Source organism: Myotis daubentonii, chromosome 9 (genome assembly GCF_963259705.1).
Source record: "Myotis daubentonii chromosome 9, mMyoDau2.1, whole genome shotgun sequence".
Taxonomy (NCBI): Eukaryota; Metazoa; Chordata; class Mammalia; order Chiroptera; family Vespertilionidae; genus Myotis; species Myotis daubentonii.
In genome coordinates this window covers 1,426,363-1,450,162 of record NC_081848.1, presented here as the reverse complement: position 1 = coordinate 1,450,162, position 23,800 = coordinate 1,426,363, and the positions used below count along the sequence as shown (strand labels likewise).

The 23,800-nt window shown below is 46.8% G+C and overlaps 1 non-coding gene across 1 annotated transcript; it reads left to right on the top strand.

The window, feature by feature from the left end:
• The first annotated feature begins 14,547 nt into the window (after positions 1 to 14,547).
• On the top strand, positions 14,548 to 14,750 carry LOC132242403 (small nucleolar RNA SNORA74). Its single transcript, XR_009454600.1, has one exon. It is a non-coding gene; the product is annotated as a small nucleolar RNA SNORA74 (small nucleolar RNA).
• The last annotated feature ends 9,050 nt before the right edge of the window (positions 14,751 to 23,800 follow it).

Sequence of the window (23,800 nt, the reverse complement as noted above, 5' to 3'; positions counted from 1 at the left end):
TTTTTTTCTTATTCTTAATTGATCTGAAATGTAACTGCTTAAAGTAGTAATAGTGAAAACTTATTAGGTGCTTATACTAGTAGCCTATGGATATGTGAAATGAATGACAGCAATGTACTAAGGAACTGGATGGAGGAATTGGGAACTCCCTGCTATAAGGAACCTGCACCACTCTTGAAGTGATGTAGAATTTTTTGAAAGTGAATTTAGATTAGTTGTTAATATATATATGATAAACTCTAGAACAACCACAAAATTAATTTTTGAAAGAACTGCAATTAATATGCTAACAGAGGAGATAAAATAGAATCATCCTATATATTAAAAGATCAGCCACCATAATCATAAGGACCGGAACGACCAGAGACCACAACCACCATGGCCCCTCAACCGGCTCTCTCCACCCCCAAGCAAGTGGTTAGGGGCAATCAGGCAGGCAGGCAGAGTGGTTAGGGGTGATCAGGTAGGCAGACCAGTGTTTAGGAGTAATCAGGTAGGCAGGCAAGTGGTTAGGGCGATCAGGTAGGCAGGCCAGCAGATAGGGGAAATCAGGCAGGCAGATGGCTCCTTGCAGAGCTGGTCCTGCTCCCCAGCAAGCAGTTAGGGGTGATCAGGAAGGCAGAGTGGTTAGGGGTGATCAGGTAGGCAGGCAGCCCCTTGCAGAGATAGCCCCATCCCCCAGCAAAGAAAGAGGGAGGCCAGGGCCATCAGCGGCAACTCTGTGGCAGGTGGGCAGCCGGCCAGCTATTGCCCCGCAGAGGGAGGCCTAGGCTCGCCAAGCCATTGCACCTCACACCTGTCCCCAGCAGAGGGAGGCCACGGGTGGCAGGGGAGGGGGGCACTGCTTCAGGATGGCAAGCAGTGGCAGCGGCAAGGATGGGGCCAGCTGCATGCAGCCAGGGGAAGGGAAACCCCAATAGGCCCTGATCTCAGGCCAGGCCTACGGACTCTACCCAAGGGTTTAGAGCAGTGGTCCTCAACCTATGGGTCGCGACACCTTTGGAAGTCGAATGACCCTTTCACAGGGGGCGCCTAAGACCATCGGAAAACACATATATTTTTGTGATTAATCACTATGCTTTAATTATGTTCAATTTGTCACAATGAAAATACATCCTGCATATCTGATATTTACATTACGATTCATAACAGTAGCAAAATTACAGTTATGAAGTAGCAACGAAAATAATTTTATGGTTGGGCCACCACAACATGAGGAACTGTATTAAAGGGTCACGGCGTTAAGAAGGTTGAGAACCACTTGTTTAGAGGGTGCAGGCCAGGCTGAATGACCCCCAAATTCACGAATTTTTGTGCACTGGGCCTCTAATATTAAAAATATATATATGAATTGCCTTGGAAGGTTTACTGTAGTATATCTTTTAGAAAATTGTGTTAACAAAGACATTCCACTAAAGAAATCATACTATAAGGGACAGTAGAAAGGTGGGTGTTGATGTAGATGTTGCTATATTAATTTCATCATATCTATTGACTGTGAAATTATAGAAAGCTCAACCTAGACCATGCATTTCCCTCATTTTACAGGGAAGAAACTATGGGACTAATATGTGAAATGACTTGTCTATATTTAATTATACTGAGGAAATGGTTCTACTACCTATATCCTCTAATCTTCCTATTTGCCACATATAATGATTGGGCAATATTTGATTCCATTCCATTCTATTTCTGTTAGTTTGTTAACAAATATTTGACATAGGTGCCATGACCTTTGAGGGGGGGTTCAGCATCTGAAGGAGGGGCTGACGCACAAATGAAATGTTACACAAGAAATATGAATTTAGAAGGCATTGGGGGCCAGGAGGAGCCTCTTTATTAAGAGACACACCGACTTCTGGCCTAGTTCACCTTTTATTTACTTGAATACACATTTGCCCTTTAGCAATGCCTACAGGCATATCAAAGGTAAACTTTGGTAAATAGTAAAAGGATTATCAGGTTAGGGAATTGCCTTGAGCCAACACTATCTCAACAAGAACAATCATGCTTAGCATCAGCCCTGCTAATGCCCAAGGTCCTTTGGCCTTCCATGTTCCTTGGTGCACTCTCAGGACAGTATCAGCAAGCAGTGGCTTCCTGCACATAGGTTTTATGTGTGTGTGTGTGTGTGTGTGTGTGTGTGTGTGTGTGTGTGGTGTGTGCAGGGGCATGATGGACAATCAAATTGTTGTGTGTGTGTTTTTTTGTCAAATACTTATTTTCTTTAATTTTTATTTACATTATTATATTTTTATTTTATTGTTAAATATACACTTTTTAAAATGTGCTATTTACATAAATCTGATATTAACTACTAATTCTTTCAAAAACAATGAATAAAATTTTCCAATATTTTAAAGAGTGTTATTCATGAGTAATGACCTCTTTCTATCTTCTCTAAATAAATACTTTGGAAAACAACATTTGAAGAGACATTTAAGCCTTTGGATTTTTTCTTTGTGAAGCTATTTTGTGATATGTGTAATGTAGTTCTTGTGATTTCGGATGTATTAAACTTTAAAAATAGAAATGATTTTCTTGCTATTACCCCCAGAGTAAGAAGGGAAAGTAGACAGCAAGAAGAATACATTAGAGCCCATGAGTGTCTCCCCATCACTATGTAAATGCCTAACAATGAAAGCACCTATGGCTAAAAATACATTTAAACTAATCAATAGAAAATTCTTCAGGTCCTCAGTAAATATCACTACTCTCTCTGGTCCTGGCCTGAGGCAAAAAAAAAAAAATGAATAGCTGAGTGTAGATTGTGAAGATGGGTCACAAGGGAGTAGAAATGTTTGTCAGCTAAAGATAATCATGAATACAGGATTCAAATAAGAGTGTAAACTGAATGGAAGCTAAAACCCATACTACATTTTTTATTACATTTGGAAACCTGCGACTATTAGATCTCACTAAAATATAAATTATTTTAAAACTAAATATATGATCAAGAAAAAGTAGCTACTGAATGTTACCTATTCAAATGCATTTCATTGCAATAGATTATAAAATTATGAATATAGATGATGATTAGGATTTTGTGTTCTTAATGAAGCTCTGAAAGTTATAAAGCTGCTATTACACACTTTTTGAGCTTTCAGTACTGCCCTAGGTAAGCACTCAGAGGTTTTTTAATTGCCTTCATGTCTACATAAAATCTATACAAGAACCTACCATGCTAGTGATGATGCTAAGGTTTATTTTGAATAGTCTTAGTCAACTGAAAAGTGACTTCATTTACATAAAACAATGAATACCAAAATAAGGACCAATGGCAAAAATGAAGTCTATGGCATAGACCAGAGTCCTTCCAAGGTTCAGAAGGAAGAACAGCTAACCCTGGGTTATAATATAACTATGTCCTTTATAGGTACAGTAGAGAATGGTGTGAGGCAGGAACCCCTTTTGGTTACATAGGTGTTATAAGTGGTTTTCTTCAGAGAGAGGCCAATTGTGTATGCTGACTGCGTATTACAGAATGGAGTTATCATCCCTGCATTTCTTCAGGGATGGTAGTAACAAGAGGCTTTTATGTGGAAACAAGCTATCAGAAAATAACTACTTTCAGTCAAGCAGTTCCCGAAGGTGGAATCGAAGAATTCAAAGGAAACTGCATTCAAGAGGTATGATCAATGGAGACAAGAAATCGCATTTGAACGGGGGAAACACCTGAAAGGGACTTGATGCCAACTGTCAACTTCATGAGATGACTCGGGTGGTTTCCGTTAAATTGATCTAATTAGGCGAGTTCTTAATTTAAATTAAACTATCTAGAAAGTTAGCTATTTGATTTTGAAATGTATTTAAGTTCACAATTTACTAATACATTTAAAACACTGGGATTCACACTTGAAAAGCCATGAAATGTCATATAGCAGCCATAGCATATTTCATCAGAGATCAAAGTGAGCAAATCTTATAAACTATAGAGACTTGAAAGTTACAGTTTTCCAGATGTGTTTAAAAAAAGTGTTGTGTTTTAGCTTCATTTTTTTTATATTTAGTTTATATTTTTTATAATTTTAGTTTATATTTTTTATAATTTTAAAAATTGAAGTTTATTTCAACTAAAAAGCAAAAACAAAAAAGCAGTTTTCCCATATGTTTCTCCCAACCTTCCCAGGAATCAGGGCCACACAGAGTTCACCCCAGCCCTACATCATGGTGATGCCAGGAAGGAGACCCATGTGCCAGAGCCCAGCACTGTCATGACCTCCAGTCTCACCCATGCTGACAGCACCTTCTCTCTTCTGCCTCTGCCCCCGCAACCCTGCTCTGGACTTGACCCCACCCAAACATGACTCTTCTCTCCCTCTTCCCTCAGGAACCTATTGTATGTAGATTAGGGGTCATCAGGGCTGAGAAATGTGCATGAATGACAAATCCATTCCTTCAGACCATCCTCTCAGCAAGGACCAGGGAGAGCCCGGGGAGAGCAGCACTGTCCCATGGCACAAGACAGGCGAGGCCCCGACTGGACATGGTGTCAATTCTAGGGGAAGGCAGGAGGAGAAAGAGGGAAAGTTAAATGTCCTGGAGTCAAAGGATTTGTACAAGAGGAACAAGGTTCCCTCTGGGCTCTTCCATTGCCATCGAAAGACCCTAGCTGGGCCAAAGTATATAAATCGATTATAGCACTTCATCTGTCAAATGGGCCCACATTGCTACTGCTGTCTCTTCCCAATACAGTTGTGCATCTGAGAGGGAGGTTGTGCAGGTCAGAGGGTTGTGCAGGTCATACCCAGGACTTGTGAGGTTCACAACCTGCTTTATGGCATGAAGGGGCAGAAACAGGCAGAGAGGAAATGAAAAGCTGCTCCAGGCAGGAGAGACACAGAAACATAAAATGTGTGATTCATGCTGGAGGTGAGGCTGAGTGAGATGACAATATTATTTTTCTAGAGCTAGGACTCCTTTAATTTTGCCGGAGTTATTGGCTTTGTACAGTAAACCAGAGACTGTTTTTTATCAACCTAGGGGAGGAAATGAGGGCCCAATCCCTGGGCTGCTGACTGGGAAGTGATTTATTTGAAACAAAGGTGGACCCTTTGCTGATAACAGAGTCTGAAGGGGGCCCTGGGCCCTGCTCTTGTCTGAGCTCAGCACCTCAGTCCTCAGTGACACGGGGACCGCTGAGGGCACCTGGACTCCACTAAACCAGGCCCAGCCACACCAAAGCAACAAACACCTGGCCGGGCGGGAAGGACAACCTCTCCAGCATTCCCGGGCCACCAGCCCTCCGGCCTGGAGTCACAGAGTCCTAGGGAGCAGCACCTGAACTGGCAGCGAGCACATGGACACGTTGTGCCTGACGTCCGCCCAGGCCTGTCGTACACTTCCCAGTCAGGGTCACATGGTGCAGGACTCGTCAAACAGACCCATCTGCAGAACAGTTGTATTTGGATTTTCTCAACACAGCTCACACTGTTTGGAAGACACAACTCATCTCTTTGCAGATTTGCTGTTTGATTTGCTGGAGTTTCCTGACCAAGAGGAAACAGCCCTTCCCTATGGACAGCATGTCTGCCTCTTCTATTTCCAAAGCATCTGCTTTCTTAATTCCAGGGGACCATCCAGACACCCGACATCAGCCTCTCCCTGAACCTCAAAGGCAGCCAGGAGGGGAGCTGCCATCCAGGAGGGGTAGCCAGGCAGCAGGCCAGTTAGTGGGGGACTTCGGGAGGGCTTGACCCACACCACCTGCCAACCTCCCCCCGCAGGCTTGAAGCCAGGAGCAAAGAGCATGGGGCTGCCCCACATTCAATGGTCACAATTCCTGGTCCCCAAGTAAGAAATGAACCAGAGCTCAAGGATTAGGATCATCAGAGCATGCACAGCCCTGAGATGGGGTCCCCTGGCACCACCGGAAGAAGTACCAGGGGGGTGAACATGAGATGATGTGTCAGGACCACTGCCAGTCAACTGGCCACCAGAGGCCTGAGGGCAGGCTAGTGGGGAAAGGTGGACAGGAGGCACATCCCAGTGTGAACCGGGTCTGCTGTCAGGATCCTCTCCCGCTCTGAAGCAGCTCACAGAGCAACTACTGCATTTCTGAACTAAAAATTAACACACAGGTTTTGACAAAAAATATTTGTCATTTGTGAATTTATATATTTGGATGTCCTAAAGAGGTTTTAAAAAACTTATGTAGCCCTAGCTGGTTTGGCTCAGTGGATAGAGCGTCAGTCTGTGGACCAAAAGGTCCCAGGTTCGAATCCAGCCAAGAGCACATGCCTGGGTTGCAGGCTTCATCCCCAGTAGGGGGTGTGCAAAAGGCAGCCAATGAATGATTCTCTTTCATCATTGATCTCTCTCTCTCTCTCTCTCTCTCTCTCTCTCTCTCTCTCTCTCTCTGTCCCTCTCCCCCCTCTTTCTCTTTGAAATAAAAAAACTATTTTTTAAAATGAAATCATATGTATTTATATGTGAATCAATCAGGTTTATTACAAAAATAACATTTTATAAAATCAGAAAAGAGCCCTTCACTCCCGAAATCATTGAACACCTGTGTGCCCCTCCATGTCCCTCCCTGGACTGGGTCTTTGGGGGCAGGGCCTTCACAGTTTACCTTTCAGGAGCTGAGAGGGGCTGGGAGACAGACAGGAGAACAAGAACCACACTTTATTTCAGAAGATACCCAAAGCCATGGAGAACACAGGCTTGGTGATATGAAGAGGGGTTGACAGGGACTACATGGTCTCCTATTGTTGCCCTAACAAATGACTCAAACGGAGTGGCCCTCACCATAAAGTGTGTGATCCCAGGGGCTGTGGGTCAGAAGCCTGAGGCAGGTGCATCCAGCTGAGCTCCTCCCTGGAAGGTCAGGAGACCCTGCTCCTGGCTGCTGGGGAACTGGAAGAGCCCTCTCCTTGCAGAGCAGTTTCCTGCTGTCCCTGCCAGAGCCACTCCCAGTTCCAGGACCTCCAGAAAACCTTGGCTCCTGGTCCCTTCCTCCAGCCTCAACTTCCTGCAGCCAGCAACTCAGACTGAGCCCCTCCCATGGGCATCTGTGACCCACCCACTTTCAAGAGCACATGGTTACTGAGGGCCAGGACCTTAGGGGCGAGCTGCACCTTCTGTACATTCTGTAGAGGGTCTGGGGTTGGTTGGTGCTGAATAAATGTTCATTCAGTGATTTAAAACAACCACACAAGAACCCCAGGTTACATTGGCCCACCTGGCTGACCTCAAGTGGTTGCCAGGTTACCTCTATGACCTGTCTCACCATTGTGACCTGTCTTAGCTCTGTGACCTGCTGCCAGCTTATACCCCATACGCCTGGGTTGAGGCCACTTCAGTGTGAGGCCCCAAGAGACTCAGGGGAGGGCTCCCCAAGATCTTGTCATATATACCTCAGACTTGGCTGTTGAGACAGAGCTCGCCACAAGGAGAGCTCAGGAAGCCACCACCAAAGGGACAGCAAGTACCTCCAGGGCAGGGAGAGCCAGGCTGGTGCAGGAGAGGGCGGGCAGGAGAGGGCGGGCAGGAGAGGGCGGGCAGGGAGAGCCGGGCTGGTGCAGGAGAGGGCGGGCAGGAGAGGGCGGGCAGGAGAGGGCGGGCAGGGAGAGCCGGGCTGGTGCAGGAGAGGGTGGGCAGGAGAGGGCGGGCAGGAGAGGGCGGGCAGGAGAGGGCGGGCGGGCAGATAAAGGGTGGGTTGGAAATGCTGTCACAGCAGGAAGGCTTTTAGGCACCAGAATAGGGGGATCTGATTTATATTTTTTAAAGATCACTCGGTGATTTGACATTTGAAATGATATTTGACATGTGTCCTGAGAGCCCGGGAGGATTTGGGCAGATGAAGACGGTGAGATGTGCTTCATGTGCAGACAGTGGACACGGCCTGGAGCAGGACAGATGAACACTGGGGACCAGAGCACATGCCTCGCGGAGCCAGTGAGTGATGGGACAGGGCAGGGAAACAGAAGACCCTGCATGGAGGGTGCAGGGCAGAGGGGGGAGGGGACTCTCCATGGAGGGTCAGGGAAAGGGGGGCAGGGAGCCCTCCATGGAGGGGGCAGGGTAGGGGGAAAAGGGATCCTCCATGGAGGGGGCAGTGCAGGGAGGAGAGGGGACTCATACCCTGCCCTGCCCCCTCCATGGAGGGTCCCCTCTCCTCCCTCCCCTGCCCTGCCCCCTCCATGGAGAGTCCCCCCCTCCTCCATGGACCCTCTATGGAGGGGGCAGGGCAGGGCATGGAGGAGAGGGGACCCTCCATGGAGGGGTATGGTCAAGGGGAGGGGCATCTTCCCTTTGAGGGAAGAGGGCAGGAGGGAAAGAGCACTCTCCACGGAATGGGGACACGGGACCCATCATGGAGGGTCCCCGACCTCCTCTTCTTGTCCCCTCCATGGCATGTCCCAAACCCCTGCTCTAAGGAGAGTGCTCTCCCCCTGCCCTGCCCCTCAAAGGGAGGATCCCTATCCCTCTAACCATCCCCTCCATGGAGAGGACCCTTTGCCTCCTGCCCTGTCCCCCCATGCAGAGTCTCTGGCCCCCACTCCATGGAGGGTGCCCCCTCCCTCCTGCCCTGTCTCTTCAAAGGCGGGATCCCTATTCCCCTGACCATTCTCCTCCATGGAGGATCCACTTCCCTCTCCCCATTCACTCCATTGAGGGTCCCCTCTCCCCAGTCCATGGAGGGTATCCCCTCCCCGTCAAAGGGGGGTTCCTTGTACTCTTGCCCATTCACTATCCTGGAGGGTTCTCTTCACCCCCTGTCCTATCGCTCCATGAGGGCCCCATGGGACATGGTCAAGGGTGCAAGGAACCCCCTATGAGGGGACAGGTATTGGGGTGGGGGCACCTTCCATGGACTGAGGACAGGGGACCTTCCATGGGGAAATCTCTTTTCCCCCCTCCCCATACTTTCCATTGAGGGTCCTCTGTTCCCACTCCATGCAGGGTGTCCCCCTCCTCCTCCCCCAGCCCCTCAAGAAAAAGTCCCTTGTACCCCTGTCCATTCCCTTCCATGGAGCATCGCTTTTCCCACCTCCTCATACTCTCCATTGAGGGTCATCTGTTCCCACTCCATGGAATGTGTCCCCTCATACTCCCCTAGCCCCACAAAGGGAGGTTCCTTGTACCCTTGCCCATTCACTGCCATGGAGGGTCCCCTTTTCCCCTTGTCCTGTCCCTCAATGGAGGGTCCCCTGGAACATGGCAAGGCGAACAAAGAAACCTCCTTTGATTGGACAGGCATGGAGGTGGGGACCCCCCATGGAGGGGGATAGAGAACACTCCATGTAGGGGACAGGGAGTGGGAAAGTGGATCAACCCTGGAGGAGAAAGGACAGGGGCACAAGGGGACCCTCCATGGAGGAAGAAGGGCAAGAAGGAAAATGGCATGCTCCCTCCATGGAGGCTGTCCTCTCCCCTCCTGGGGGTGGGCAGGAGGAACGGGCAGGAGCATAAGAACCCCTCATTTCAGGGGGCAGGAAATGGATAACAAGGGAATCTCCATGGAGTGAGCATGGTAGGGACCACAGGGTCCCGCATGGAGGGGAATGGAAAGGGGCATAGGGGAGAGAGCACTCTCCATAAAGTGGGGACAGGGGACCCTCCATGGAGGGAAAAGACTGGAGAAAGGGGTTCCTCCATGAAAGAGAATGGTCAGGAGGATAGGTACCCCCCTTTTGAGGGGAAAGAGCAGGCGCAGAGCACCCTCCATAGAGTGGGAACAAGGGACATGCCATGGAGGGGACAAGGAGGGGTATAGGGAACCCTCTATGACTAGTCTCCTGTCCCCATTCCATGGAGGGCATCCTCTCCCTCTCCCAGGTTCCTTGTACCCTTGCCCATTCACTACTATGGATGGTCCCGTTTCCCCCTTTTCCTGACCCTCCATGGAAGGTCCCCTGGGACATGGGCAGGGGATCAAAGAACCTCCCTTTGAGGATACAGGCATGGAGGTGGGGGGGGGACAATCCTCATGGAAGGGGGACACGGGACCCTCCATGTAGGGGACAAGGAGGGGGGAAAGAGGACCTTCCCTGGAGGGGAAAGGGCAGGGGGTCAGGGAACCTCACTTTGAGGGGTCACAACAGAGGGGACAGGGGACCCTCCATGGAGGAAGAAGGGCAAGAAGGGCAATGCCATTCTCCATCCATGCAGCCTGCCCTCTCCTCTCTTCCTGGGGATGTGGGACAGGAGCATAGGGCACACCTCATTTCAGGGCCAGGAAAGGGAGAACAAGGGAATCTCCATAGAGTGAGCATGGTAGGGACCACAGGGGCCCTCCGTGGAGGGGAATGGGCAGGGAGATAGGAATCCCCCCTTTGAGGGGGTAGAGAAGGAGGGGAAGGGGCACCCTCCATGAAGTGGGGACAGAGGACCCTCCATGGACAGACCAGGCAGAAGGGAAGGGGACCCTCCATGAAGGAGAATGGTCAGGGGGATAGGTATCCCCCCCTTTGAGGGGAAAGAGCAGGCAGAAAGCACCCTCCATAGAGTGGGAACAAGGGACATGCCATGGAGGGGACAAGGAGGGGAGACAGGGGACCCTCCACGACTAGTCCCCTGCCCCACTCCATGGAGGGTATCCCCTCCCTCTCCCCGGCCCCTCAAAGGGAGGCTCCTTGTACCCTTGCTCATTCACTGCCATGGAGAGTCCCCTTTCCTCCTTGTCCTGTACCTCCACGGAGGGTCCCCTGGGACATGGGCAGGCGATCAAAGAACCTCCCTTTGAGGGAACAGGCATGGAGGGGGTATAGGGGACCCTCCATGCATGGGACAGGAGCGGGGGGAAGAGGACCGTCCCTGGAGGGGAAAGGGCAGGGGGACAAGGAGCCTCGCTTTGAGGGTCAGAGCACGGGGGATAGGGGACCCTCCATGGAGGAAGAAGGGCAATGCCATGCTCCCCCCATGGAGGCTGCCCTCTCCCCTCTGCCTGGGGGGGGGGTGGGAAAGGGCATAGAGCACCCCTCATTTCAGGAGGCAGGAAAGGTAGAAAAAGGGAATTTGCATGGTAGGGATCACAGAGACCCTCCATGAAGGGGAATGGGCAGGGGGATAGGGACGCCTCCTTTGAGGGACAGGGCAATGGGGAGAGAGCGAGGGACAAGAAGGGGAGTTAGGGGACCTTCCATAATGGTGAATGGGCAAGGGTACAAGGAACCCCCCTTTGAGAAGACAGAGCAGGGGGAGGGGGCACCCTCCATGGAGTGGTGACAAAGGAATCTCAATGGAGGGGACAGGGCAGAAGAAAGGCGATTCTCCCTGGAGAGGAGTGGGCAGAGGGTTAGGTATTCCACCCTTTGAGGGAACAGGGCAGGATGGAGGGGGCACCCTCCATATGGAGTGGGACAAGGGATTCTCAATGGAGGGGACAGGGCTGGGGAAAGGGGACTCTTCTTAAAGAGGAATGGGCAGGGGAGAGGGATCCCTCTTTGAGGGAGGGGCACCCTTCTTGGGGTGGGGACAGGGGAACCATCCTGGAGGGTCCCCTATCTCCTCTGTCTGTCCCCTCCATGGTGTGATCCGTGACCCCACTCTATGGAGGGTGCTCTCCCCCCTTCCCTGCCCCTCAAAGGGGGATCTCTATCCGCTGACAGTTCCCCTCCATGGAGAGGACCCTTTGCCCCCTGCCCTGTACCTCTATTAAGGGTCCCCTGTCCCCAGTCCATGAAGGGTGCCCCTTCTCTCCTGCCCTGTCTCCTCAAAGGGGGGGATCCCTACTCCCCTGCCCATTCTCCTTCATGGAGGATCATCTTTCCCTCCTCCAGTCCTCTCCATTGAGGGTGTTCTGTCTCCACTCCATGGAGGGTTTCCCCTCCCCTCCCCTGGCTCCTCAAAGAGGGGTTCTTTGTATCCCTGCCCACTCACTGCCATGGAGGGTCTCCTTTCCCTCTAGCCCTGTCCTTCCAAGGTGGGTCCTCCTGTCCTCATTTCATGTAGGGTGCCCCGTTCATCCCTGTCCTGCCCATAAAAGGGGAGGTTCCTGGTACCCCTACCCATTCATCTCAATGGAGAGGAAAGGGAAGGGTTGAGAGAACACCCTCCATGGAGGAAAATGGGCAGAGGAGGGACCCCCCAAACTGAGGGCAGGCAGAGGAGGAAGGCACCCTCCATGGAGAGTTAGGGCAAGGGAGAAAGGGGAGTCTTCATGGAGGGGAATGAGCAGGGGTATAGGGATCCCTCTTGGAAGGGACAGAGCAGAGGAAGAAAGCACCTTCCATGGATTAGTTACAGGGAACTCTCCATGGAGGGGCCAGTACAGGGGGAACAGGGCATTCTACATGGAGGGGAATTGGCAGGGGTACAAAGAAACCCCCTTTTAGGGGACAGGACAGGGAAAGAGGCACCCTCCATGGAGTGGGGACAGGGCAGAGAGGGGAGGGCACCCTCCTTGGAGGAAGATGGGCAAGAAAAACAATGTCCTGCTCCCTTCATGGAGGGTGCCCCTCCCCTCTGTCTGTGGAGGAAAATGAGCAGAGGGGTAGGGCACCCCACCTTTTGAGGGGTCAGGAAAGGGTGAACAAGGGATTCTCCAGGGATGGAGCAGTGCAGGGAGCACAGGGACCCTCCATGCAGGGAACAGAGTAGAGGAAACAGGGGACCATCCATGGAGAACGGGCAGGGGACAAAGAACCCCCATTTGAAGGGGCAGAGAAGGGGTGCCAGGGGGACCATGACAGGGGTGTCCTGTCCCCCTGCACTTTCCCCTCCATGGATGGTTCCCTGTCCTCCATGTCTTGCTCCTGCCATGGACAGTCCATTTCACCCTTTCCTTGCCCCCTCAAAGGGGGGACACCTATCCCTCTGCCATGTCCCTCCACAGAAAGTCTGCTCTCCCCACTCCATGGAGGGGTCCCTCTCTCCCGGCTCTGTCCCCACAGGGCAGTGTGGATAAGGGACTCTCCACTGAAGCAACAGGGCAGGGAAAAGAAGACCCTTCGTGGCTGTGTCTGGGCAGGGAGGACAGTGGACCCTGCTTGGTAAGGACAGGGCGCCATCCATGGATGGGATAGGGCAGGAGGGCCAGGGCAAAGGGGACAGGAGGTGGGGACACTGACCCCTCCATCGATGATCCCCTGTCCTTACCAAAAAGGGTCTACTGTCCCCCATGCCCTGTCACAGCCAAGAAGGGTCTTCCTTTTTTTTTTTTTTTTTAAGGGGAGAATGATGATTTTTTTTGAATATATTCTATTGATTTTTTACAGAGAGGAAGGGAGAGGGATAGAGAGTTAGAAACATCGATGAGAGAGAAACATTGATCAGCTGCCTCCTGCACACTCCCTACTGGGGATGTGGCCTCAACAAAGGTACATGCCCTTGACTGGAATCTGACCTGGGACCTGTGAGGCCACAGGCTGACGCTCAATCCACTGAGCCAAACCGGTTAGGGTGAAGGTTTTCCTTTTCCCTGTACTGTTGCTTCAGTGGAAAGTCCCCTATCCACTCTTCTGCATCCCTGCCCCTTCCCAAGGTCTCCTGTCCCCACTGCCCACCCCCTCTCATGGTGCCCTGTCCCCCTGCACTGCCTTTCCATGGAGGGGCCCCTGTCTCCCCTGCTCTGACCACTCTGTGGTTGGTCCCCTTTCCCCTCTGCCTTTTCCCTCCATGCAGGGTCTTCTGTTTCCCTGTCCTGACCCCTCACTCACAGGCATCTGAGGGGCATATGCTCTGGTCTGTCCAGTGTTCATCTCTCCTGCCTCCAGGCTGTGGCTACTGTCTGTACCTGAAGCACATTCTCACCCTCTTCATCTGTCTAAATCCTACCTGAGCCCTCAGGACACATCTCAAATATCATTTCAAATGTCAAATCACAAGCAGGGGAAGGGGGGTGGGGGGTGGGGGGTGGGGGGTAAATGGTGGGTGGTAGGGGGTGGGGGTTGGGGGCTGGTGGGTGGTGGGTGGGGGCTGTGTGATATAGAGTGTGGGATGTGGGGTGGCAGGTGGGAGTAGGGGGTAAGAGGGGTATGGGGGGTGAGGGGTAGTATTGGGGTGTAGGGTCAGGCTGGTGGGAGGTTGCGGGTGAGGACTGGGAGTGTGGCGTGTGGGTAGCAGGAGGTGCTGGTGGGTGTGGGATGGCAGCTGGGGGTGGCGTGTTTGGAGTGGTGATAGGGTTGGCGGGTGAAGGGTGGGGGGAGGAAGAAGAGGGCATAGGGGCGATTAATGGTGATGGAAGGAGACTTGACTTGAAGGCAGTGAGCACACAATGCGATATACAAACGATGCATTATAGAATGGCACAGCTGACCTATGCAATTTTATTAATGAATGTCACCCAAATAAGTTTGATTAAAATAAATAAAAAGTGGGTCTATTGAGGGTGATTAGGTTATGAGAGTGGAGCCCTCATGAATTTCATTATTACCCTTTTAAAAGATCCCCCATGCTATACTTATCAGGGGATCACTCTATATGTTATATTAATGTCAAACCACTATTATATACACTTGAAACTAATATTGAATGTCATCTCTAATTGAAAAAAATTAAATTAGTAAAATAATTTTTAATAAAAATAAAAATGCAAATCAGAGTGATCTTTAAAAAATATAAATCAGATCAGTACAGTCGGTGCCTAAAAGCCTTAAGCGCTCCAGCAGGGGTCAGCTCTCCAGACAGCATCATGCCTGTGAGGGAATTACCCTGCTGGGAGAGGAATGCCCTGTCTTCTTCCTCCAGTTGCCCCCTTCACTGTTCTGGTGACATGTGGCACTGGTGCAGGGCAGAACTGTGCTTCCATGAGCATGAGCTAAGCATCACTTTGGTTGCTTTGTTCTAGTGAAGGTGCAGACACAGAAAAAACATTTTAAAAAATCTTAATGGTTCTAATAGCATTTCAACCCACCCAAGAGCCATTTATCTGCCCTTTCCTGCACCCAGCCAACCTGGCTCACCCAGCTTGAGGAAAGAAGGCAGGAATGGTTCTGCCCATGCAGCCAGTGAACATGCATCTGGCCAGACATCTGAAGAGAACTGCAGTTACCTTAGGATGGAAATGGAGGGGACGCATCTGTGAGGATCAGGTACACACCAGAGGACTAAAATTTTTGTGACACAGTGATGGGATCAGAGCTGCAGGACATCACCACCATCTCACTCTCCCACTGCATCCCAGGGGACCATGAACCACCCACAGCAAGAAGCAGCTCCATGGCCTCGGACCACCCACTGACCCTCTGCAAAGCACTTGAACTCACATGGCTGATCTCAGAAATCTTATGAATCCCAGAAATCTTAAACCCTACGAAGTAGCCTGTTTTGACATTTTAGTTCTACTCCTACAAAGAAAGCCAGGCCTGGGTCTTTTGTAGCCTTCTCAGAGGTGTGTGAGACTCAGTAGGTGGAAGCTAGACCTGGTATACCTTGGAACATTTGCTGAGTGCCCTCAAACCCAGCACAGACAACAAGTTTGAACCTGCATCAATCTGGTGAACACCGCTCACTCTACCTGAGAACTCACTGAGAAGTTACCTCATGCTACTTGAATACCTCCAGAGACTCTTTCAGTGACTGAGCTTAACAGGCACATGGCAGATGCAGGCAGGCAGAGGCAGATATCAGGGGTGTTTTGGGACTTTTGATGAACTTCCCCCAGTCCCACTGCAGGTAAAAGTCAGCCTTGGTGCACTGCTTGGACTTCCTGAACTCACTCTGACCCAGCAGAGGCAGCCACAAACTGCAAATTGCTTTGCAGCTCCAAATAGAATGCCCAGGGCCAGTCACAGAAAGCATCTGAAATTGGCCGGCACCAGAATCCCTCCCAGGACAAACACACAGTGGCCAACTTTAGATGACATCAGAGCATGATCCAATTAGCTTCATATGCAGCATGTTCAAAGAGAGAGCTTGGCAGGCACCAGAACAGGATGAGAACACTTCAGCTCCATGTGGTCAGCACCTGAACAGCAGCTCATACAATGTGACGTCAGGGTTGATCCTCAGTCAGTCAGCCTGAAGGTCAACCATGAATAGGCCAATAGCATTGTGGACTCAACGACAACAGGAGGACCCACATAACACACACAAGGGAGATTCCGATAACACTCAGCTCTGGAAAAAAGAAGACAGTGCCACTAGGTCTCACAGGACACCTACTACATAAGCCCACACTGCCAAGATTGGGCGTCTAATAGTGCAATACATAGAAACAAACACACAGAGACATCCAAAATGGGTAGACAAAGAAACATGCCCCAAATTAAAGCACAGAAGACACCTTGAAAAAAAATAAAAGATAAATGAAGTAGAGGCAAGCAACAAGATACAAAGCATTAAAGAAGAAAATGGTTATAAGGGTTCTAAAGGAACTTAAGAATGGATGAAATCAGTGTGAACTTCAATAAAGAGATGGTAAGCATGAAAATGAACATATAAGCCATAAAAAAACAAGTTAGAAGTAAAGGATACAATGTCTGAAATGAAGAATACACTAAAAGAAATAGGCAATTGGATGAAGCAGAAGATCAGATCAGTAATTTTGCAGACAGGGGAGCAGAAGACAATGAGAGCAGCAAAAAGAAAAAAAATATTAAATGAGGACTGTTTAAGGGATCTTTGGGACAACATGAATCCTAAGAACATGAATTGCATCAAAGAAGTACAAGAAAGAGAAAATAAAGAGCAGCAGATGGAGACCCTATGGAAATAAATAAGGACAGAAAGTTCCCTAACCTGGTGAAGGAAAAAGACAAGTCCAAGAAGCACAGAGAGTCCCAAACAAGATGAACTCAAAAAGGCTCACACCAAAACACACCATAATTAAAATGGCAAAGATTAAAAACAAAGAGAAAATCTTAAAAGCAGAAAGAGAAAGGTACTTAGTTACGTACAAGGGAGCTCCCATAAGAGTGTCAACTAATTTCTCAACAGAAATATTGCAGGCCAGAGGGGATTGGCATGAAATATTCAAAGTGATGGAAAGCAAGGAACTGCAATTAAAACTACTCTGCCTAGCAAGGCTATCATTGAAAACTGACAGAGAAATAAAGAGCTTCCCAGACAACCAATAGCTAACGAAGCTCATTATCACCAAACCAGCATTTCAAGAATTGTTAAAGCATCAAGAAGAAGGGAAAAAAATAGGAACAGAGTTAAAAGAATAGAATGGCAAAATATACTTACCTATCAATAATCACTTTAAATGTAAATGGCTCCCATGTTCCAATTAAAAAACACGGTAACTTGCCGAAACCGGTTTGGCTCAGTGGATAGAGCGTCCGCCTGCGGACTGAAGGGTCCCGGGTTCGATTCCGGTCAAGGGCATGTACCTGGGTTGCGGGCATATCCCCAGTGGGAGATGTGCAGGAGGCAGCTGATCGGTGTTTCTCTCTCATCGATGTTTCTGACTCTCTATCTCTCTCCCTTCCTCTCTGTAAAAAATCAATAAAATATATTAAAAAAAAAAACATGGTAACTGAATGGCTAAGAAAACAAGACCTACCTCAGAATGGAATATACAAACTAAAAGTAAAGGGGAGGGAAAATATATTTCATGCAAATGAGAATGAAAAAAAATACTGGGGTAGCAATACCTATGTGACAAAACAGACTTAAAACAAAGACTGTCTTAAGAGACAAAGAAGGACCCTACATAATGATAAAGGGAGCAATCCAAGAAGAGGATATACCCCTTTAAACATTTATGCCCCCGACATAGGAGCACCTAAATATATAAAGAAAATCTTGATGGATGTAAAGGGAGAGATTGACAGCAATACGGGCATAGTAGGGGATCATAATACCCCACTGACATCAATGGATATGTACATGCCAGACAGAAAATCTAAAAGGAAATAGCGACCTGAAATGACATACTAGATCAGGTAGATTTAATTGGTATCTGCAGAGCATTTCACTGCAAAGCAGCAGAATATACATTCTTTTCAAATGCACATGGAATATTTTCTAGGATAGACCACATGTTAGAACACAAAACATGTCTCAATAAATTTAAGAAGATTGAAATTATATCATAAATGTTCTCTAACCATAATGACATAAAACTAGAAATCAATCAGAAGAAAAAAAACTGGTATACAAGTGATATATTATAGAATTGTACACACCTAAAACTTGTCATCCCAATAAATTCAACAAAGAAGAAAAAAACAATGAGAAGCAAAACAAACAAACAAACAAACAAACAATTCCGGAGATGGATAGTGGTGATCGTTCCACAACATCAATGTATTTAATACAGCTGAATTGTATATTTAAATGTGGTTAAAATTGTATATCTTACATTCTATGCATTTTGCCATAATAAAAGTTATTATTTATAAGATAAAAAAAGAAGAAAATGTAAAGCACACAAAGACATAAAGACGAAATAACATGTAACTGATGAATGGATTAAAAATTAGATCAAAGGGAGAACCAAGATGGCGGCGATATAGGCAGACGTGTCCCAGGTCGTGTCCCGGAGCAAATGGAGCGAGCAGCTGAAGCTAGTAACACTCACACCGAATTGGCGAAATTGCTCAGCTGGTGAGAGGGTTTACAGCCGGGAAGAGCAGAACTCCCCTGGTAAGGTAAAAAAAAAAAAACCAGGGATTTGGGCAGGAAAGTTTGCCAGACCTCTGAGCCCAGAGAGTTGGAGGGAGACCGCGTGGCAGACAGCCGCGTCCCTTGGGACAGGCACAGCCCCTGACGGGGGAAAGGAGAACCGCAGGATTCCTGGCGCCGCCAGGGAAATTGAGAGCTGGGTTCTGTGATCACGGAGGACTGAGCCTAAAGGGGGCAGCCTGAAGAGCTGACCTGACCATGCAGTCCCGGTAAGAGAAGAAGCTTACAGAAACCAAGCCTTCCCCGTTTCCGCGGCCGGCATTTGTTTGTTTGTTTTCACTGAATCCTGTTCATGGGACATTTCGGATACAGACACTCACCTGTGCTGAAGAGAGGGAGAGTGTGCTGGGGAGTGGAATCTGGGGAGAGACTGGGGAAAGAGGGGGAGCCGGGAGAGGTGGTAGTGAATTGAGTGCTGAGACACCCCAGAGCCCAGGACTGGGGCAGCCACCCGCTCCTGAGAGGGAGTCTCCTCCCCCCAGCCCCCAGGCAAGGAGCACAGCCACACCCAGATTCCACCCTGTATGAAATCAAGGATTAAGATAACCTGATCAGTCCCTGGGAGTTAACAGGGTCTGGCCTATAGGGGGATTTTCAATCCCAGCAACAACATAGCGCCGGTAACTAACTATTACGCAGTCAGCTCTGGGCAGTGAACTTCCACTGGACAGAGGCCCTATAGCCTCAGAGGCCAACCCCAGAACACTGCCACCCAGAGGCTGACCCACAAACTGACTCTTTGCTAAACACAAAATAAGGCAGTCTGGGAAATAAATGCGGCATGCTTTAAAATAAGGACTGTGGTTTACAACACAGAGGAACAGTATATCGCAGGGAAACTCAACACTCTCCTGAATACCTGGAAGGTCTAAGGCGAGCCACACTGAAGAATAGAAGAAACGAAGGACCTTCACTACTGCAATTTTTTTCCTTTTTTCACTTTTTAACTAAGAAACCAATTTTTTTTTCATTCTTTTTTTTTCTGTTCTTTTTTTTTTCTTTCTTTCTTTTTTTTTCTTTCTTTTCTTCTTTTTCCATCACCTGATTTTACCCTTTTAATTACTACCTTCTTATTTTTAACCAGTATTATTACTGCTACCATTTTACCATTTTTTAAAGTGCCATTTTATTTTTTCTTTATTTTATTTTGGGATTAGTGTTCACCATTCTATTTTCATCGTTATATTATTGGTTGTTTCTAGTTTGCATTCATATCCAGGGAGCTGTTGCTGGAATTTGTTGGGATTAATGGCTGTTCTATAGGAGTATTCTCCTCATATAAAAAGTCTCTTCCCTCTTCCACTTCATTCTCTCTTTTCGCTTTTTTTTTTCTTTTCTTTTCTCGCTTTTATTTTCCCCCTCCCTTTTTCCCAATTTCATTTTTGCACTCCCTTTTTTTGGTCCCTACTTTTCTTTTCCTTTTTCTCTTTTATCTTTTTCTCTTCCTTCTTCTTTATCCCCTAATTCTCTTAATTCAGGTGGTCACCTTTAATTGGGGTTATTAATATCGTGAATATATTTGTGTATAGTGCCTGGTACGTGGTGCCTTGTTGTGTTGTATTTTGTGCCTTTAAATCAACGCAGCAGATCCAAGCAACAGCAACCTCCTGAGCACCTCATCCTCTGCTGAGGAACAGCAGCTGTACGTGAAACCTCGCCCCACCAGCCGGAAGAGCCACCACAGCTGTGAACAGCACCCACCAGAGGAGCTGCTGACAACTGAAGAGCAGCTGCTACCTCTACTCAGAAAACTACAGGATGTTGAAAAAAGACATAGAGGAAGACATAAACAGATGGAAGAACATACCGTGTTCATGGATTGGTAGAATCAACATCATCAAAATGTCCATACTACCCAAAGCAATCTATAAATTCAACGCACTTCCCATTAAAGTACCAACAGCATACTTCAGAGATCTAGAAAGAACTTTCCAAAAATTCATCTGGAATAAAAAAAGACCCCGAATAGCTGCAGCAATCCTGAAAAAGAACAAGTAGGTGGGATCTCAATACCAGACATCAAGATGTATTACAAAGCCACTGTTCTCAAAACTGCCTGGTACTGGCACAAGAATAGGCATATAGATCAATGGAATAGAATAGAGAGCCCAGAAATCAGCCCGAACCAATATGCTCAATTAATATTTGACAAAGGAGGCAAGAACATACAATGGAGCCAAGATAGTCTCTTCAATAAATGGTGTTGGGAAAATTGGACAGATATATGCAAGAAAATGAAACTAGACCACCAACTTACACCATACACAAAAATAAACTCAAAATGGATAAAGGACTTAAATGTACGACAGGATACCATAAAAATTCTAGAAGAATCCAAAGGCCACAAAATCTCAGACATATGCCGAAGCAATTTCTTCACTGATACAGCTCCTAGGGCACTTGAAACTAAAGAAAAAATGAACAAATGGGACTACATCAAAATAAAAAGCTTCTGCACAGCAAAAGAAACCATCAACAAAACAACGAGAAAACCCACTGTGTGGGAAAACATATTTGCCAATGACATATCTGATAAGGGCCTAATCTCCAAAATTTATAGGGAACTCATACAACTTAACAAAAGAAAGATAAACAATCCAATCAAAAAATGGGCAAAGGACCTAAATAGACACCTTTCAAAAGAGGACATTCAGAAAGCCAAGAGACATATGAAAACATGCTCAAAGTCACTAATCATCCGAGAGATGCAAATCAAAACAGCAATGAGGTACCATCTCACACCTGTCAGACTGGCTATCATCAACAAATCAACAAACGACAAGTGCTGGAGAGGATGTGGAGAAAAAGGAACACTTGTGCACTGCTGGTGGGAATGCAGACTGGTGCAGCCACTATGGAAGACAGTATGGAGTTTCCTTAAAAAACTGAAAATGGAACTCCCATTTGACCCTGTGATCCCACTTCTAGGAATATATCCCAAGAAACCAGAAACACCAATCAGAAAGGATATATGCACTCCTATGTTCATAGCAGCACAATTCACCATAGCTAAGATCTGGAAACAGCCTAAGTGCCCATCAGTAGATGAATGGATTAGAAAACTGTGGTACATCTACACGATGGAATACTATGCTGCTGTAAAAAGGAAGGAACTCTTACCATTTGCAACAGCATGGATGGAACTGGAGAGCATTATGCTAAGTGAAATAAGCCAGTCAATAAAGGAAAAATACCACATGATCTCACTCATTCGTGGACAATAGAGACCATTATAAACTTTTGAACAATAATAGATACAGAGGCAGAGCTGCCTCAAACAGATTGTCGAGCTGCAGCGGGAAGGCCGGGGAGGGTTGGGGGGCAGGAGGTAGGGGGGTAAGAGATCAACTAAAGGACTTGTATGCATGCATATAAGCATAACCAATGGACATAAGACACTGGGTGATAGGGGAGGCTAGGGGACTGTCTAGGGCGGGGGGATAAAATGGATACATATGTAATACCCTTTGTAATACTTTAAGCAATAAAAAAAAAAGACTAAAAAAAAAATAAAAAAATAAAAAAATAAAAAAATAAACCCCCCCCCCAAAAAAAAACAAAGAACAAAAAAAAAAAAAATTAGATCAAAAAAGAAATCAAAAGATAACTTGAAACAAATGAAAATGGGAACCAAACGATCCAAAATCTATTGGACACAGCAAAAGTAGTTCTAAGGAGGAAATTTCAAAACATTACAGGCCTACCTCAAAAACAAGAAAAATCTCAGATAAATAATCTAACTTTACACTTAGAGGAACTAGAAAAGAGAAAAACAAACAGCTCAAAATGAGAACAAAGGAAATAATTAAGAGGAGAGCAGAAATAAAAAAGAGTCTAAAAAAATACAAAAGATCAATGAAGCTATAGTTGTTCACAGTGGTTAGTGCGTCCACACACCAAATGGTTATGGGTTCAATTCCTGGCCAAGGGCACGTACCTGGCTTGCAGGTTCAATCCCTGACCCTAGTTGGGCATGTGCAAGCAGAAACCAAATGAAGAGTCTCTCTCACAGGAGGGAGGAAACCAATTAATATATATCTCTCTCTCTGTTCATCTCTTCTCCACTTCCTCCTCCTTTCTCTCCTCCCTTCCATTCACTCTAAAAAATTCAAATGGAAAACGATACCCTCTGGTGATGATTAACAGCAATGAAAAAAAAATCAAAAAACAAAAATACATGATTGACAAACCTTTATCCAGACTCATCAAAAAAAAAAAAAGTGAGTAACCCTGTTAATAAAATCAGAAATCAAAGAGGAAAAATAACAACTGACTCGACAGAAATACAATGGTTGTAAGAAAACATTACAAACAACTATATGCCAACACATTGGACAATCTGAACAAAATGGATGAATTCCTAGAAATATACAATCTTTCAAAACTCAATCAGGAAGAAGAAGATCTGAATAGACCTATTACAACTCATGAAACCGAAGCAGTAATACAAAAACTCCCAACAAACAAAAGTGCTGGACCAGAAGGAATTACAGGTGAATTTTACCAAACTTTCTCAAATTATTCCAAAAAATTCATTACTAGAGAAGACTCTCAAACTCATGTATAAGGTCCGCATTATTGTCATTCCAAAACAGAATAAAGACATTAAAAACAAAGTTCAAAAAAAAAAAAGTTCATGCCAATATCTTGATGAACATAGATGCTAAAATCATCAAAAATATTAGCAAACTGAATCCAGCAGTACATTAAAAAACCCATACACTATGATCAAGTGGGCTTTATTCCAGAGATGCAAGATTGGTACAATATCCGCAGATCAATAAACATGACGCACCATATACGCAAAAGGAAGGATAAAAACCATCTGAACCTATCAACAGGTGCAGAAAAAGCATTTGATAAATCCAGCACCCGTTTATGATAAAAGTTCTCAGCAGAGTAGGAATAGAGCGAACATACCTCAACATAACAAAAGCCAAATATAACAAACCCACAGCCAGCATCATTCTCAACCAGAAAAACTAAAAGCATTTCTCTTCTGATCAGAAACAATATAGGGATGTCTGTTTTCACCACTCTTATTCAACATAGTACTGGAAGTCCTAGCCACAGCAATCAGACAAGAAGAAGAAATAAAAAACAACCCAAACTGAAAGGAGGAAGAAAAACTCATTATTTGTGGATGACATTTTACTGTATATAAAGAACCCTAAAGATTCCACCAAAAAACTACTAGAATTGATCAATGAATTCAGTAAAGTAGCAGGATGCAAGGTAAATATTGAGAAAGCAGTTGCAGTTCTATACACCAATAATAAAC